General features: G+C 37.5%; 1 protein-coding gene across 7 annotated transcripts in view; it reads left to right on the top strand.

Annotated features, from left to right (window-relative positions):
* Positions 1-12,971: 12,971 nt before the first annotated feature.
* The window catches only part of LOC114312122 (geranylgeranyl transferase type-2 subunit alpha 1), a 34,854-nt gene continuing 30,058 nt past the window's right edge, over positions 12,972-17,767 (top strand). For 3 of the 7 annotated variants that reach the window (XM_028258326.2, XM_082893863.1, XM_082893861.1), the window contains exon 1: positions 13,116-13,350. The gene's annotated coding sequence lies outside the window, so the exon portion shown is untranslated. Of the gene's footprint in view, positions 13,351-17,767 lie in introns of all 7 variants that reach the window. The other 4 variants (XM_082893865.1, XR_014343852.1, XM_082893860.1 and 1 more) reach the window with 4 other exon arrangements.

Genomic DNA, 17,767 nt, shown 5'->3' with positions numbered 1-17,767 from the left:
TGGATACTGAACCACAAAGTCAAAGAAAAGCAGAGATGAAGCTCAAAAAGGTGAGCCAACATCAACTTCAATAGTAAGTCTGAGCCCAAAGAGTGCACAAAGAGACATCACCTCAGATGCTCCTGTAACTACCAGTCCAGAGTTCAAATCATCAGTAGGGGTGAAACTGAATCATCTATCTCAACAGGTGATTAGAAGTGTCTCAGACCAAATGAAAACCCGAAAACAAATTCAGGAAGAGATATCTCGTATGTGCTATATTTCGTTAATTAAACCTAAGAATATAAAAGAGGCCTTACTAGATGATAGTTGGGTCAATGCTATGCATGAGAGTTACGTCAATTTGAACGTAACAAAGTTTGGACTCTTGTTCCCAGGCTTAGAGACATGAATGTGATAGGTACCAAGTGGATATTTAAAAATAATTCCGATGAGAATGGTATTGTGGCTAGAAATAAAGCTAGGTTGGTTGCTCAAGGCTATACACAAGAAGAGGGTGTTGATTATGATGAGAAGTTTGCCCCTGTTGCACATCTCGAATCTATTCGGATTTTACTTGGTGTTGCATGCATTCTTGGGTTCAAATTATTTCAAATGGATGTGAAAAGTGCCTTTCTAAATGGGTACTTGAAAGAAGAGGCTTATGTTGAGCAACCAAAAGGGTTTAAGGACCCAAAATGTCCACACCATGTCTACAAGTTAGACAAGGCGTTGTATGGGTTGAAACAAGCCCCTCGAGCTTGGTGTGATAGACTTACCATCTTTCTTCTTGATAATGATTTTTAAACCGATAGTGTGGACAAGACCTTTTTTGTGAAACATACCAAGTCTCATATATTTGTTGCTCAGATTTATGTTGATGATATTGTGTTTGGATCCACTTCTAATTCTCTTGTGAAATATTTCTCAGATTACATGACACATGAATTTAAAATAAGCATGATGAGGGAGTTGTCTTACTTCTTGGGTCTTCAAATTAAACAGTCTCCTTCGAGTATGTTTGTCTCTCAGACCAAGTATGCCAAAAACCTAGTGTCTAAGTTCGGTCTAGAGTCAGCCAAACATGCACGTACTCCCATGAGCACTAGTCTTCACCTTTCCAAAGATTCCTCTGGTATTGATGTTGATCTTTCCCTTTATAGGAGTATGATAGGGAGTCTCTTGTACCTCATAGCCAGTCGACCTGACATTGCATTTAGTGTAGGTGTTTGTGCCCGTTACTAAGCCTGTCCTAAAGAGTCTCATCTTTTAGCAGTCAAACGCATCGTTAAGTATGTTAATGAGACGTTGGGGTATGAGATTTGGTTCTCGACCAATACTACTGTAGAAATCATTGGTTTTTCTGATGCTGACTAGGCAGGGTGTGCTGATAATCGTAAGAGCACATTTGGAGGGTGTTTTTACCTTGGGAATAATTTGGTTCCCTAGCATAACAAAAAGCAAAATGCCATCTATCTTTCGACCGCTGAAGCTGAGTACATTGTTGCAGCGAGTTGTTGTGCACAAATGTTATGGATAAAGCAAATGCTTCATGATTATGGTATAGACCAGAACACTCTTGCCCTTTTCTGTGATAATGCAAGTGCCATTAACATTTCTAAAAATCCTGTCCAACACTCTCGCACCAAACACATTAACATTCTTCATCATTTCATTCGAGAGTTAGTGGAAGAGGGCCTTGTTGCTCTTGAACATGTACCCATTGAGCATTAAAAGGATGATATTTTTACAAAACCCCTTGATCTTCTTAAGTTTGAGTTCTTTAGAAAGACCTTGGGTGTAGTGCTCAGTCACTAGGGTGTGACCTATTTCTTGAGTGGGTGTGAGTGATTGGCTGTTTGTGTACTTGGATGCTATAATCTCATTGTCACTGATTTCTATCATCTGTTGCATTTAGACTTATATGAACACCTCTCACACTGCTTGCAAGATTTCATTGTTCTTTGTTAATAGCTCATTCTGAATGCTTATACTCATTAACTACATGAACTCATTCAGTACACATCATTGAGATAAACTGTTACAGGGGTTTCCGCACAAGTGATCAAAGTTCTCTATGGACCTCTAACAGTGTTTCTTATATATTTTTAGAGGAATTGACCTTTACTGGCATATCATGAGTGATGTTGAGTCTCTTAATCATCAACCATCATTTTTTCACTTTCACGGTTCCTCCTTCAGTTATTTGCAGTTTGGGCATTAGGAAAATGCTACCTTAGAGGCACCAACCAGGCCTTCCTTTTTGTTTTTATGCTTCTTTGGTTTGGTCTCCATACTCTTGAGCGTGAAAGCCACCAATGAGTGCCCACAAGAATGAAAAGTTAAAAATCAAAGGGGGAAAAAAAAAGGACTCATTGATAGAGGGGGAGCCTCCGCTTTTACTCAACAAATACCCCTTGATTTCTAGTGGTTTGACTTTTCTCAATGATGTTTAGTAACTCTTGCCAGAGGTCTAGCCATCCGATCACTACGAGAATTAACCCTAGCTCTGTGGCCTTTCAAGGATTGCACACACACACATTCATTATGTGAGCACTCATGTTTGTCTTTAAGTTGTGCATTCCTATATAGCTTATGCTCATTGATTGATGTTTACCTGATTTGCTCATGATACTGTGCTTCATATTGTCAAAATTACGAGTTTGTAGGCTTCATGGAATGTGGATTATCCCCTTTTAGTGTCACGGTTTGTTGTTGTTGTAATCCCCTCTTGTTTCAGGTCCCACTTGACAGTGTGAGTTGTTTTCAATTGCTCAGAATGGTGCATTTTGCCTTTGTTGGTTTTTCTTACCCGCTTGAGTGGCAACTCTAGCGCTCAAGCGGAGATTTCCTTCAACTAGTACTTTTGCAAAGTGCTCAAGATTTTGAGAGCTTGTTTTTTGCGCTTGAGCACCCCATTCTTGGCTCAAGCGGAGAGACGCACCTCTGTGAGTCCGCTTGAGCGTTGAGTATCATGCTCAAGCGGTAAGCCCAGTATATATTCCTTCACCCGTCTTTCAGGCTCATTTTCCCTCCTTTTCGCAATTGTCTCTCTCTCTTTCTCTCTCTTGCCTACGGCTTCATTTGTGACTTATTTGGATGGTGATTTGGTGATTTCTTCTTCCTTCTTCTCCTCTGATTCATCTCTGGTAAGTTTCTCACCCCATTTTTTGTTTTTTCTCCCTTTGCTCTCTCTCTCTTGGTCTGCGTTGTTCTTCCCTTGTTCACACACTTTACAGAGGGTTTTCATCTGTTGAGTGTTTATGCTTGGAGGTTGGATCTTACTATGATAGTATTGTGTTCCTTACTACTTAATTACTAATGGTTGTCATGATTACTCCTGCTTTTGGTGTCGTTGGTTTTTGTTTCCATTGCTGTTGTTACTATTTTTTGTTTCTGGTGCTTATCATGATGTTGTCTTGGGTTTTTGGTAACTACCAACTTTTGGGTTTCCTTTTTGTGAGGTTTGATTCTGCTATATGGCTGCTTGTCTTAATGGCTTATACTTTATTATGGTTTGCATTTTGTGCTTTATTGGTTTGTTTAATGTTTCTGCTAATGGTCCTGTTTCTTTGAACTCTATCTATTGGCCTTGTTACTAATATTTTTTTTTTCTACTGGGTTTGGTCTTTGCCTTGGTTTTTTTTTTTTTTTTTGGGAGGGGAGTGGGGAGGGGGAGGGGTGTTTTGTTTGGTTAGTGTTGGTTCTGTTATTGGGATTACCATGTCTACATCTAAACGTCATAAGTCCACTACTACCCATCCTCCGTATAACTCTGATCGGTTCCCCTCCGTGGAAAACGTTAAGAATTTTCGCAAAGCCTTTATTTCTCAGACTGTCCACTTGGAACGCAATGTACACCATAATACCTTTGAGTCCATACCTATTCGTCCAGTGTTTGATCCATTGGTGGGTGATCTTGTCCTTTCCTTTTCCGGGTGTCAAAACTTAGATTGGGTCAGGGAATTGTATTGCAACATAGAAGGGGTTGATGATGTAGGTCCTTCCTTCAAAACCTAGGTTAGGTCTAAGGAAACTTGTAGTTGACCAGGACCTCATTCGTTCTCTTTTCGATATTAGCGCTGTTTTCAGTGCCCGCTTCCCCTTCTTTGTCCGCCCCACCTGTGACTTTAATGAGGTGGCCATTGAATTGTGTGGTACACCCTGAACCTGAATTCAAGGGGCTCTAATCAAGCAGAATGAACTCTTTCCTAAATTTAGGTTGTTCAACCTCATTGTTTGCGCTAATCTCATTGTCACCACCCATTCCTACGAAATCAACCAAGACTAAGGGTATACCCTGTACTGCATTGATCACCAGCTGTCCATCAATATTGCTACTCTTATCCTCCGCAAAATGATTGTTGTGATTGGCAACAAACAATTAGGGTTGCCCTATGGTTGTTTGATCAATTGTCTCTTGTCCAAACTTGAGGTCCTGGTCTTTGAGGAAGATGAGTATGCCACTCCCATTAAACTCTTTACTAAGAAAATCGTGTCTCAAAGTTGGGCTTATGTTAAGGAGGAGTCGTCTAGGGCGGGTCCTTTTTCTTCAGGTGATGATGATCTTCTAGCAGAGGAGGCTGAGATTGATGTCGTGACAACTGGTGCAGAGGAAGCTGATGTTCATCCTTGGACCATTTATGGCCAGCTTCGTTGATTTGAGCAGTCCATGACTCAACGATTGGATCACATGGATGCTCATCTTGATGCCTTCGATGGCCGCCCTGGATATCTTGAGCAGTTTGCCGCACAGACTACTCTTCAGCTTGATCAGATTATCTCCATGTTTCAGTTACAGCAGCCTCATCCACAACTGGTCGATCCTTGACTGAGTTGCTCATTGGACAGTAATTTTTTTTCACTCTTGTGTAGTTTTGTTTTTTCTTCTCATGTTTGTTTACTGTTTGTCTCCTGGCCAAAAAGGGGGAGTATTTTGGGGCATTTTTGTTCTAGACACATAAACACTGGTTAGTTGTTTACTTTGTTTTAGACCTGCTAGACCTTTGTGTTTGCTAAAACAGTTTTGGGCATGAATATTAAAACAGTTTTGGGCATGAATATTAGTTTTGGATATATAGTTGGATATATTTTTTTTTTATATCATATCTATCTTCATATCTTATTTTGTTCCACAATTTTGGTTTGTATGGTATTTTGGTAGTTTCCACAGGTGGATTGTTTAAAATGTTTCTAAGTGTGTCTCAATCAAATCGGCATTTGTGGTTCTGCAGTTTTTGTTTTTGGTAGGCTGGAACTTTTGATTGTGATAGTTAGTGTGTCTAGTGCTTGTGTTTATTAGGAAAAATTGTCAGAAAAGTTTTGCCCAAGAATTGACAAAGGGGGAGATTATTAGGTCCCTACTTGTTGCCAATTCCGTGAACAAGCTTAGCTTAATTGAGTTGTAATTTTTCCTCTGTTTTGGTCTTCCCGCTCGAGCGGTAAAAGCTGTGCTCCGGAGTTTTCACACTCTTAGAAGTTTGGCTTGTCTACAAAACTACTGCAAGGTGTGTTTTTACGCTTGAGCGTAAGTTCCAGTGCTCGAGCATAGACCTTGTTTAGTCACACTCGTTTTAGTGACACCGTTCGAGTGGCAAGTCCTGCGCTCGAGCGAGGATCGGAGATCTGTTCGCTATAAAAGCAGTGGTTCTGTCAGATTTTAGGTTACAACTTCCAGATCTTCTTTGAGGGTTCTAGGGTTTTCTTCTGGGGCTGTTTTGCAAGTTTTCTTTGATGTTTGATTGAGTATTAAACTCATGATTTGACAAGCATACATCCAAGATTTGTTTGATTAGTCTACAACAAGAGTGTTCTTCTTCGGTGGAATCCAGAGATTCAAGCGTGGAGTGTTCGAAGGAGTTTGAAGCTGTGCGCAGTCGTTGATTTGACATGGATGTTATAGATTCAATATCAAGCTGATCAATTCCGAGATGAAGGCTTCGGTGAAAAAAATACAGATTGTTAAAGACAAATTGGTTGCGTTTGGGTAATTTGTTTCGGTAAATTTGTATTCTTTCTTTCTTCTTAGTGGATTGATTAGTGGCGTTTTGCTCGTGATTTTTTAATCACAATTTGAGGTGCTTCAATTGTGATTTTTTTCATGTAAAAATTGGTTGTGTCGATTTATTTTGTTTGAAGCAACAATCTAAATTACTCTCGTACGTGCTAGATAATTTAGACTGTTAATTTTAATTGTTTGGGAATTATTACAATTAATCTAGATCTAAATCATGAATTACTTAGGTTTTTCAATATCAACCCATATAACTTGTTGTGGTCTATAAGACAAGAAATCACCACCACAACAACAATAACTCTCGGACTCAACCCCATCCATGTTCCAATCACCTACAACACCCAAACCACCACCGAGTGCTCAAACGTTCGAGTGCAGAGAGTAAGAAAACTCCTCACATACAAAGCTCCCAATCAACTCTGTCGTAACCCGAGACATAAATAAAACACAACCAACAAGCAATGTTATGGCACATCAATGCCCGAAAATTCTAAATCCTTGCAAAATAAATATACAACATGTAATTAGCAATTCAGGGTAGATCAAAACATGATTTCCTAATACAAGATACAAGATACCCCATTCCTATTGGTTTCAAAACACTTTGCTTTCCCAAAAGGTGCTCAAACCTGCACCGTCACAATCCAGATACATTTTCAATCGTCCATAACGAAACTCAGAGATTTCCAAATTGTTTTTCCGAAAACCAAAGGTGTTATTTATAACACAAAACCATTTTCATTCTGTTTTTGATTTGTTGGATTTAGCTTTTTATTAAACCGAAAACTTACGTTTCAACCCAAAATTGTTTTAGTTCAAGAAAAGTGCCCAAGGTCACAACACAAAAGGAATTTTTTTTTTTTTTTCCCCGCAAAATCATTCCTTTGGGTTCTCCGGTGAACCATAACACAGTCACCCAACAAAATCCATCACACCCATGGTGATGCCATAATACTAAAACAATATTTCCACGATGAGAATCTCTAGAATTTTCGAAATATCAGCAACGCAATAACATAAGAGAAAAAATTTTTACACCCTCCAATCACATAATAGCATAAAAGCGCTTATAAGACCAAAGTTCCCAACTGTAACCCCAAACTGGTTACCACAAACTCAACACAATTTCCCAACTGTCCATACGGGACTTACATGCCACACCTTGACACCGTTCAATTACACAACCTTCAATTCCATTCTATTCCCGTGGTGATTATATGTCAACCAACGCAAATACCAACCAACCAACTATCCAATACCACTATCCCACACCGGCTCCAAACACCGACATACCTCTTAACTCCACCTATCTCAAAACTACACCAACATATTGCCTAACCAAACCAACTTCAAGATGGAGTTCCTCATATAATCTTACATTCTCATTGAATCACATCGGACTTCGCAAGTTAACCAATACTACCTCAAATCCTTGTCCATCCCTTACACCTATGCCTACATGGCAACACTTCTTTGCACCAAACTTGAGTTCGAGCCGAATTCCCAATGATCAAAATATGCACTCACCCCATCACGTCAAGTCCTACATCAACCCGTGATTGTTAAATACCTCCCACACACCTAAAAATTGATAAAGTCAATAACAAAGTTACACAACTCACTACCTACTATACACAACCTTACCATACCACTTGAAGTTTTACTCTCAAACCAAAACTGCAATAGAAAATCACCCCAACACTAGGGATCCTACATGAGGTTCATAAACAATCTCCACCTACCATGAAAGTAATTTAGTTTTAGCACACATTAATCCACGCAACAATATATTAAGTATAATATTACCACACTAAGGCAACCTCCTGGAATAGTCCCCATGATCAATCCCCTTCTATGCACTCCCTAATCACACACCTATACATACCGCCAATCCAAAACAAAAGTGAATCTATAATTAAAAGTAATTACCATAAAACAAAACTGCCACCCTAGTAGGCTAGAAATAATTGGCCCATAAAAGAAACTCAAGTCACCCTCATGTCAGCCACTCTTAACTAATTCATACACCACCACTGTCAACTCCCAAGGACTTGATAAGGATTCTTAAAGATGCTCTAAGGACATCAATTCATCTAACCAACTTCTTGGTATGAACAAATACACTTTACCCTTCACCAATCTATAAGACTCTCGCTTAATTTGCCCAACTACTCTCCTCACTTAGCACCAAAACAACAGTAATCCAACACCAAACACCCCTATAATGGGTTCTATATATGTGCAGACCGCTCAAGCAACCCGAACACCACACTCCCAGAAATTTTGCAAAATGAAGCTAACCGCTCGAGTGTAACAAGTACGCTCGAGAGAAGAACAATACCCTCTAAGTATCTTTGTAGACCTACAAAAATATTGGAAGTTCTCAAAGACCGCTTGAGCATAAGAAACACCGCTCGAGCGAACTGGCCAAAATCGAGTCTAAATCAAAATCATTATGCCTCTAACATAAACCAATAACCAACATCAACAAACTGAACATACTGTCTGGTATAACTCTACTCTCACAATATTCTAAGAAGTCACAATGATTCTCCAAACACTCACAATCCACAACCAACTTTACTGTGCACCCATCCTAAATCAATTTCATTCAACACAATTTATTTAGCATAACATACAATCCCTAATCAAAACAAGGCTCTTCGGCCATCACATTTCCAAGTCAAGATGCAATAGTTCATACATGTCAATATGAAGATTTTCAAATTCCACAGCAACTCATAAAATAAACAACCCACCATCCATACATACATATATAAACAAAGTCAAAATATTTCAATGGTTCACACCGTACTGGTTACAAAACAAAACGACTACATAATAATTACCACCGCTTATCCTCCAGTCACAAAACAAGATAACCAAAACTAATTACCCAAAACAGCTATCCCTCTGCCAATATCACTATCACATTCCTAACCAGACCGCTAAGACGGGTTATTCTCAACCCCTAGAACACTTCCAGAACTATGACGCCAAGGACAAGAGCTACAGACGTGACCTAGCTGGCCACATTTGAAACAAACTAGCATCTCTCCATTTTGATGGTAAAAGTTTGACCCTCCAATGGCCCTCGAAGTCTGGCCTACTCGGTTCTGGTATTGGTATTGCCTTTGCTCGGATGGATAAGGCTGAACCTAACTAGATTGTGGATTACCCGAAGAAGTTCTTGATTGTGTACAAAAATGCCTAATATGGCCCGGTTGGTTACATGCATAACAAATAGGTGGCCCCCAAAGATGTGACTGGTTTAAAGCCTGAACTGGTAAGGATCCCAATAATTACTCCTCCTATGAACACTCAATCACCCCAAGTCCCGACTGGCTAGATGATCCTGTTGGTGCAACTATTAGTTGAGGCAACAATCTTGCGCTTCTCCTTTGGCTCTTACTAGGCCTACCACGAACCCGAGCTGCAGGAGTTGTTGAAGTGGCTTCCTCCCCACTCTGTCTCATGGCTAATACTACGGCCTCCACATAACCACCCCTTCCACAAGTGCACGATAATTCCTATGCCAAGACCCAGCAATCCTTCCTCGAACATCATCACATAACTTGTTCTCAAACTCTGCACAACAGAGCTCCTCGATTTCCACCAATTCCAGAGCAAACCTTTATAGATTGGTAAACCACGCCTCAAATTGTGCCAAAGGTGTAGTACCTTGGCGCAACTCCATAAATTGCCTCCTTAATTCTTCCCGTATGGAAGGAGGAAAGTCGTCACTTCCTTACCTAAACAACCTAACCAAAAACAAGCACAACAAATTTAGCATATATCTAAATGTACCCCCAACAAAATCTCATACATTTTAGTATTAAACACACAATGCATTCCACATAAGCACTTAGTCACATAGTCACACACAAATTACATTCTTAAAATAAAATTTGTTCCACGAAACCTCAAGAATTCCTATTAGAATGAACATTGATCAAGTGTCCTTCTAATAAGACCTCCAAGTGTTTAACAGACACAAATCACATCCTAAGGATCCAATTCCATACCCACTTAGCCATATAAACATGTTACATTTAGCATACTGAGCATACAAATGTCCTCACTGAGCATGATAAACCCATTATGGCTAACCACTTTCCGCGAGGCCAAGGTTTTCAAACCTAGTAAGCTCTGATACCAAGTTGTCATGCCCTGAATTTACACGGTCCAACCCAGTTAATAAACCACCCAACGATAAACAATTGATAACAACTCTCATGCAAATGTATATAAAATAGTCACACAATACATGTGTTTATTCGATTTCATACATTCCTAGATATAACAATCTAAGTCAAATGGAAGTTCTGAACTAAAACATGCAAAGGTGTTATAAATTATATTGAAACGCCCAAAGGCTTACATCAAATACAAGGGTGTAATCCTTACAAGAATGACACAGCCAATAAATAATATGAATGGCTCATGGCCTACAAATAAAAGAACCACCCTACACAGTTCCAACACAACTTCGCGTCTAGGTCCATATCCACACATGTACACCTGAAAAACACTTTCAGCTATGTAGGGTGAGCAAAAAGCCCAGTAGAGAATATTTCAAAAGGTAAATATGCTCCACCAGTGTAAATGACCATGATGCAATACATACATACAATATGTCCAAATGTATTTTCTAAATCCACTTGCTTTCTTAACAAAATTCTTTCTTTCTAGTTACCAAAACCTTATGTTTATTCAAAACGTTTTCCGAGTTTACAACATATTTTTGAAACAAAAAAGAAATCCATTTCCAAAAAAAATTCCTGGTATCTCAATACCAATGAGCAAATACATTGCCAAATCAAATGTGAACATATCTCTAAACAATCGTAATTACATTGCTAGAATCATTTCCAAAACATTCCTTTTCAAAACCAAAGCGATAAGAAATAAAATAGGTAAATCTCCAGGGCTAGTGCTCATAATAGTAACTATACAGGTCACTATGTCATTTTTACCGGTATTAATCGAAAGGCTCGACACCTACCACGCAGGTTTAGGTTTTACACCAATGACACACATGCCAACTTAATTCTGCTTTAACTCGCCCTTATAGCTTTACCATTTCAATTACCATTTTCCAATAACACAATACACAAGATCCAATGTATAATTTTCAAAATGTAACAAATGTTCTTAATACATAACACGAGAATTTCCAAAATAGCCTTTTATAAAATACACAGTTCCAGTTCCAAAATCCCTTTCAATATCCATGATATGCATGATTCATAAACAGTTCAGTTTGCCTAGTCCACATACAGTTTCTAACATGCGGCAATGCTATCCTCCACTGATAGCCAAAATAGTTATCTCTAATACAATAAATAAAAAGATAACAATCCGAATATACAAATCAAAAAATATTAAAGTCACGATTCCAAAGAATTTCCAAAAGAGTATCCAACACTCGGTATTTCCCAAATCTCATAACACCTTTTTCTAATCAAGTCCCTTTTCCAAAAATCAAATAATTCCCAAAAGATTATCTTTTAGGTTTTTCTCAAATCGGGGCTTTTCACTTCTAAAAACTTATATGCATCTTTGTAAATGGAAAATAGATTTTTTTGTAGATAAACTATAGCTCAACAACCCCATTTTGAACAAACCCTCAATTCATCAAACAAATTTCCAAAATCAATCCAAAAATAATGAAATCTACATATTAAAATACACCACAAATACACTACCGAACTGACATCGAGTTTAAGAAATAGACCTTACCTTTGGAAGCAAGAAGGAACAAGCTAGAAAAACCACCGGTGACAAAAAGACGATCTGCTCAGATTTAATAGAAGCCCTCGCCGAGCTCTACGTTTTGGTATAAGGGACTAGGGGTAGAAAGTGACTAGAGGTAGTTGAAACCAAGCTTGGAAGTTTGAAAAAGGAAAAAAATGGTGGACTGGAAGAGAGAGAGAAAGGAAAAGGGATCAAAAATAGATATTTTTTACTATTCACAGGTTTTTATATAAAACCCATCTCGAGCGCGAACTAAAAGACCACGGGCATGACCTGCCTAGGTGGCACGGTCATGGCCGCGACCTACCTAGCCTAGAAAGACTTGGTTGTTGCCCAACAACCAGCTCGGACCACTCCGAAGGTCCACAACCACCAGACAAGACCGAAAACGCTGGACATCAACGTGCCCCAGCTAGAAACTAAATCAGCAGAGGGCTTTCTCTACCCATGCCACTATAGCAAAATCGTCCACTAAAAAAGAGTACCTTTTTTTACTGTAGCTCAATCTATTCCCTCTTATATAATACTAGGTGCGCGGGCTATGTGCATTGCACGATAACTCGTGCCTATGATGAGTTGATGTAATATGTAATTTAAAATAATGTGATTGTAAATTTTGTGAAATTCATAAAATAGATGAAAATATATAAATAAAACAAGAACTGTACGTAGAACATTGTCTAAACAGAGATGAAGAACAAAAACAATTAATGGAAATATAGAATTAGTTGTTGCTGAATAAAAAAATAAATGATTGCCTGAAGTTTAAATACAAATCAAACCAAGACCAAACTAAGAAACAAAATTAAAGAAATTAGAAGTGCAAAGAAAAAATTGATTGCAAAAAAAAAAAGAAAAAGAAAAAAAAAAGAAAAAAAGAAAGAAAAATAAACCGTGAAACCATAACTAAGGTTGGTTGTGAAACATTTAGTGATATTATAAAAGCTTAATGCATCTTTCTATGCATTCAGAAGAATTTAACAAATTTACAATAAGAACCTAGAAATCAGTAAATATCCATATAGAAGCTTGAATACAAACCAAAAGAAGAGAACCTAAAAATCAAAACATATATAAGTATAATGCTTTTTTTTTTCCTAAAAATATACTTCCCATACTACATACCTTTAACCAACAATAACTTTGCACTGCTCAAACTTTATAATATCACCACCTAAAATCCAACAAAAAGTTTCATCCTTTAGGCCACAAATATGACAAATATTGAGTTGTCAAGATAACAAAAACATAAACATTTAAAAAAAAAAATCGAAATCATCCATCAGTAATCGCATATAAAACTCACAATATTTTTTTCTATAACCATATATAAAAAGTGCGAAAAAGCTATCGGAGTGAATGTAACTCATATTAAAATGTCCAATACACCTTTCTTGTGGCGAAATACAATATCAGTTGAACCAAGGCACTAAGTGAAGAAAAGTTCCTGTAGAAATTCCTAGAACCCAAAACTCTGCTCTTCGAGGAAGAAGCTCAAACCTGGCCAAGCGATTTGATTTGTCTGTTTCCCTAACTGCATCTAGCAAGGGCCATTATTACATTAGACATTTTTACAAACTCCCAAATAACACTACTTGGTAAGACATTATTACAAACCTTTTGTTTTGTTTTGTTTATACATTAGATGATTACACATCATAGTTTCCAATTTCTTTGTTTGTAGATGTTGGTATTGGAATTGTATATTTGTGTGTTAATATGTGTTTGTTAATATGTATACCTTGCACACAATGTGTTTGACAATATGCCCATAAGAGAAAACTTGTTACGTTCATGTGCTTCTCACATTTATTGGCATTGAAATTGGCTTTATTTTATTAAATTTTTTTTTTTTCATATCAAAAAGTCCTAGACAAATTAACTTGCTTGTTCTTGTCACACCACATGTAGGGGCAGGGAACAAACCCAAAAAAAAAAAAAAAAAAAAAAAAGAAACCCGAATTTCTAAAGTTACAACAAAACCTTTAAAATAAACTCCTGAAAATCAATTGTATACCAGGAATTTTCTATATTATAAACTTCCATTCAAGCAATATGAACTGATCTTATTTGCCAAATATCAAACTGCTCAATTGAGCCTACATAGCACAATTTTAATTTGCAACACAAATCCAATAGGACAACCATGACAACACAAAATAAAATCCAATCAAACAATAACAACACAAAACCAGGAAAAGATTCAAAAGACATAGAAACTCAAAAGTTTTACAAGATACAGTTTCTAAGAGCAATAAGATGCAAATAGAGCTGTGAAGTATGATTTTTCAAGTATAATTATATGGGTTGTCTTGATTTCATCGCTTGGTTTCTATGTTTCTTTCTCTACTCCAAGTATCCATCTCAATATGATGGATTATGGAGTTTGAACAATGATTTTAGAGATAAATGAGTGAAACCGGAGAAAGAGAGAGAGAATAGAGAGACTAAGTGTGTGAAACGTGAGGAGAGAGTTTGTATAAGTCTATCTATAGTATGAGTGGAAAAAATTAGGTTTTGGGCCCACAAATCTGATTAAAAGAGCAGTTTTCACGTGCTTAGTTTAAACAGACCGCTAGAGCATCAAAACCTACGCTAGAGCGGTGAATTGGGGCTTGTAATACATATAGCTATAACTAAATCCCTCATAAAGAGAACTAATGTCAACATAAACATTTTACCTATGGATTGATGAAAGCATATTTGAAATTAGCAAATTGACAAATAATCTAAAAATTGAAATCCAATAGTGAACTGATAAACACTTCAAAATAAGGAAAGGAAAACATTGTAGCCTCTGATTGGAGGGATTCGAATCCAACTTTTACTAACATGCTTCATATCCATCTATTGGAGGGCATATTTTCTCCCTCTAGGTAACTCGCACCAAAAAGCCTTTCCCTACCGGCAACACCCACCCTCCTTAAACTGCTTCTATCTTCTTCCTGTCTTTTCCACCTCCTTTCTCTGCCAAGAACAATCTCACTTCTACCATCCCTCTATCTCTCTCTCCCTCTTCATAACTACTCTCACCTATAAATAATCTGAAACTAACCCACCACACTTTAAGGCATTTCAACCTACTCTCTCTCTTTTGTCCCTAAAATATCATAAATGTAGATATAGTTGCAGAGTATCACAACTCTCAATCCACATTCTACTGTTAGAGAGTAAATCGTCAACACAAGCTGTCAATTGATGGCAAATATAAATAACTTCCTTCCCAATTGCTTTGGTTTGGTAAAGAAATGATAACAAAATAAAAATAAATAAATAAATAAAACAAACTTGTAAAATGACTGAGTTTTACAAACTTGTAAAGTTGCAAAAGTATACAAGAAGGCTGATTTATTTTAGTTCAGAGACAACTTGTGTGGCAAAATTGATTTGGGACTCTTTTGTATACTGATTCTGACATGTTTTATATCCATTTCTTACAATTTGTACTTTTCTCCATCATTGTAACCCACATCTACCGGCCCTTCTCCACCCACCAGTTACACCTAGTCCCTTAAATTGCTTCTATCTTCTCCGCCATCTTAATCCACCAAACACAATTGCATCTCTCTCCTTCTCAAAATTTTCCACCATCAATCACACCTATTGATAATCTAAAACTAACCAAAAATCAAAAAAGAAATTTTGCACCCAAAACAAGTTGAAAAGAATGTCTAAAAATGACCACCACGGACTAGGAGAAATCAATTATCACTATTCAACTTCTATTCACATCAAGTACAAAAAATTATCTGCTTGGAAACAGTCAAATATATGTGTATATATATTGAAGGTACAACTTTACCTATTATTTTGATTAGCTATGTAACACCCTGCAAATACACCCTGTTATACACACCAATATTATGATCATACAAATCCCAAAAGGTCATCTTTCCCATTTGAACTAAAAGTTGAGTGTCTACACTACATATAGAACATCCCCAAGATGTTCAAAAGTCTTCTCTCAGTTCGGTGAACTAGATATCTTAACAAAACATAAGCCCCTCGGGCGTGCAGTATTACAAATACAAGAGATAGTTCTGTTACATAAATCCCAAAATAAATGCAAAGCAACTAAAAGCCCTTGACTTCAATTAGCTCCCCAAAAGAAAATAGGGTTGGTGCTTGCGCCAATCCTTCAATGAGGTCGACCTTCTTCAACTCCTGAAAAACAGATTAGGGTTGAGCTATATGCCCAGTAGGAATACATTTATCCAGGTATCTAATCCTCTGAATATGGTTGTGGCGTCCATGTGAAATAACAACACAATAAAAGTTGTTTCACAAGTATATATATATATACCACATCTCACAAGAACCTTTACAATCTAATTCAAATAAATTTAAAAAAAAATGTTATTTAATTAAATAATTAAACATTTATAGCCAAGAAATCAAGTCACATACATTCCATCACATAAGCCCAACTGAGAACAACCATTTCTTTTCAAAGACAACCCCCACATTCGCCGGCTATTATACGGGGGGGAGTGGGCACCCTAAGAAAATCATTTATTTTTCCACTTTTGCCGACTACTATACGGCGGGACTGTGTAGATACCCAAAAATATTTTTCCCACATTCGTCCAACGATAAGCCTAGACAGGGCAATTGGGCACCTTTTAAAACTCCCTGAGCGGGTACACACAACACCACCTTCACACATTACCGACTCACACATGGACTCATGCATGCTTAATAATTAAATCACATTTCAATTCCATAATCAACATCATGTATCATCATCACATATAAACATCACATAGAACTCATTGGCTAATAGCATTCAAGCCATCATCTCTTCATTTACACCAGTACCCACATATTATCTCTTCATTATTCACTAAGGTCATGAATCAATTAGGTATTTCATTAGCTAGGGAATTTTCTAACCAATTGGAAATATAGGGTTTCTCTAAATTTTGGGGGTTTCTTCCCTTAGTCACAAATCTAGTTCTTTAACCCCATCTTCACCCATATTAGAGAGAGAGATTTAGGGATTTCAAACAAAATATTATGTGAAAGAGTAATTACATGAAAAGTGGGTTTTATTCAACAAAAACTTCAATTAGGTTGTCAAACACACATAATACCATGAAATTTCTTCAAGAGAGAAGAGATACAAGAATAAAAATATCCCTACCTCGAATGACGAGCCAAAACCCAAGCTCCTTCACGGTTCTATCGCAAACCCACGATCTAATCGGTAAAAACCGATGATCCTTAAGTGTATTTCGCCTCTAGCAAGAGATTTCGGGTGGATTTTTATGCTAAGAGAGGTGTTGGATGATAGGAACTTAGGGTTTTCAATAGAGGGGGGAGGGGGAGGAGATCAAGAATAGAAAAAGGGGGGTGTGAGAATGACCTACAGTTGCTGGGTTTACAAAGATGTCTTCGCGATCCCCGCTTGAGCGTGACTTCCTACGCTCAAGCATCTAAACACAATCAAGAAGGCCCCGCTTGAGCGACAACTTCCACACTCGAGTGTAGAAAGAAAAGTCTCAGAAGTTTTATAGTGCTACAGTGTAATTACTGGATGCTATCATTTCACGCTCGAGCGTGACATCCCACGCTCGAGCGGACATGCCTGAAATGCCACAAAGTGCTGGGAGCAACAAATCCACGCTCGAGCGACGGATTCCCCGCTCGAGCGGACCCAGAAACAAAATGTCACAAGCTAAATGCCCATTGATTACTATATGTTCTTACATATTTTTGGATAAATTACATTGACCTCTCATGCTATAAAGAAAGTGTTAATTAGTTGTATTTCATGAAACATGTATAGAGAGATTGAGTACTAAATGGAGTTGGAATTTTTTTCAACATTTGTCAATACATCATCCCTAGACATGCAAATAATAGGTTGGACCAACGGCAAGACTACTGTCGATTTTATTGGCAAGACTACGACCGATTTTATTCTTGTATTATTTGTTTTTTTTTTTCCTTCTTTTAATTTATAATACAAGTAATTTATAATTTTCTGCCACCTTTCTTGGCTTGCCAGTTGTT

The sequence above is a fragment of the Camellia sinensis genome, chromosome 11 (genome assembly GCF_055761805.1).
Source record: "Camellia sinensis isolate YWXY chromosome 11, ASM5576180v1, whole genome shotgun sequence".
Taxonomy (NCBI): Eukaryota; Viridiplantae; Streptophyta; class Magnoliopsida; order Ericales; family Theaceae; genus Camellia; species Camellia sinensis.
The sequence above is the reverse complement of the archived record's forward strand: the minus strand, read 5'-3'. Positions and strand labels throughout refer to the sequence as shown.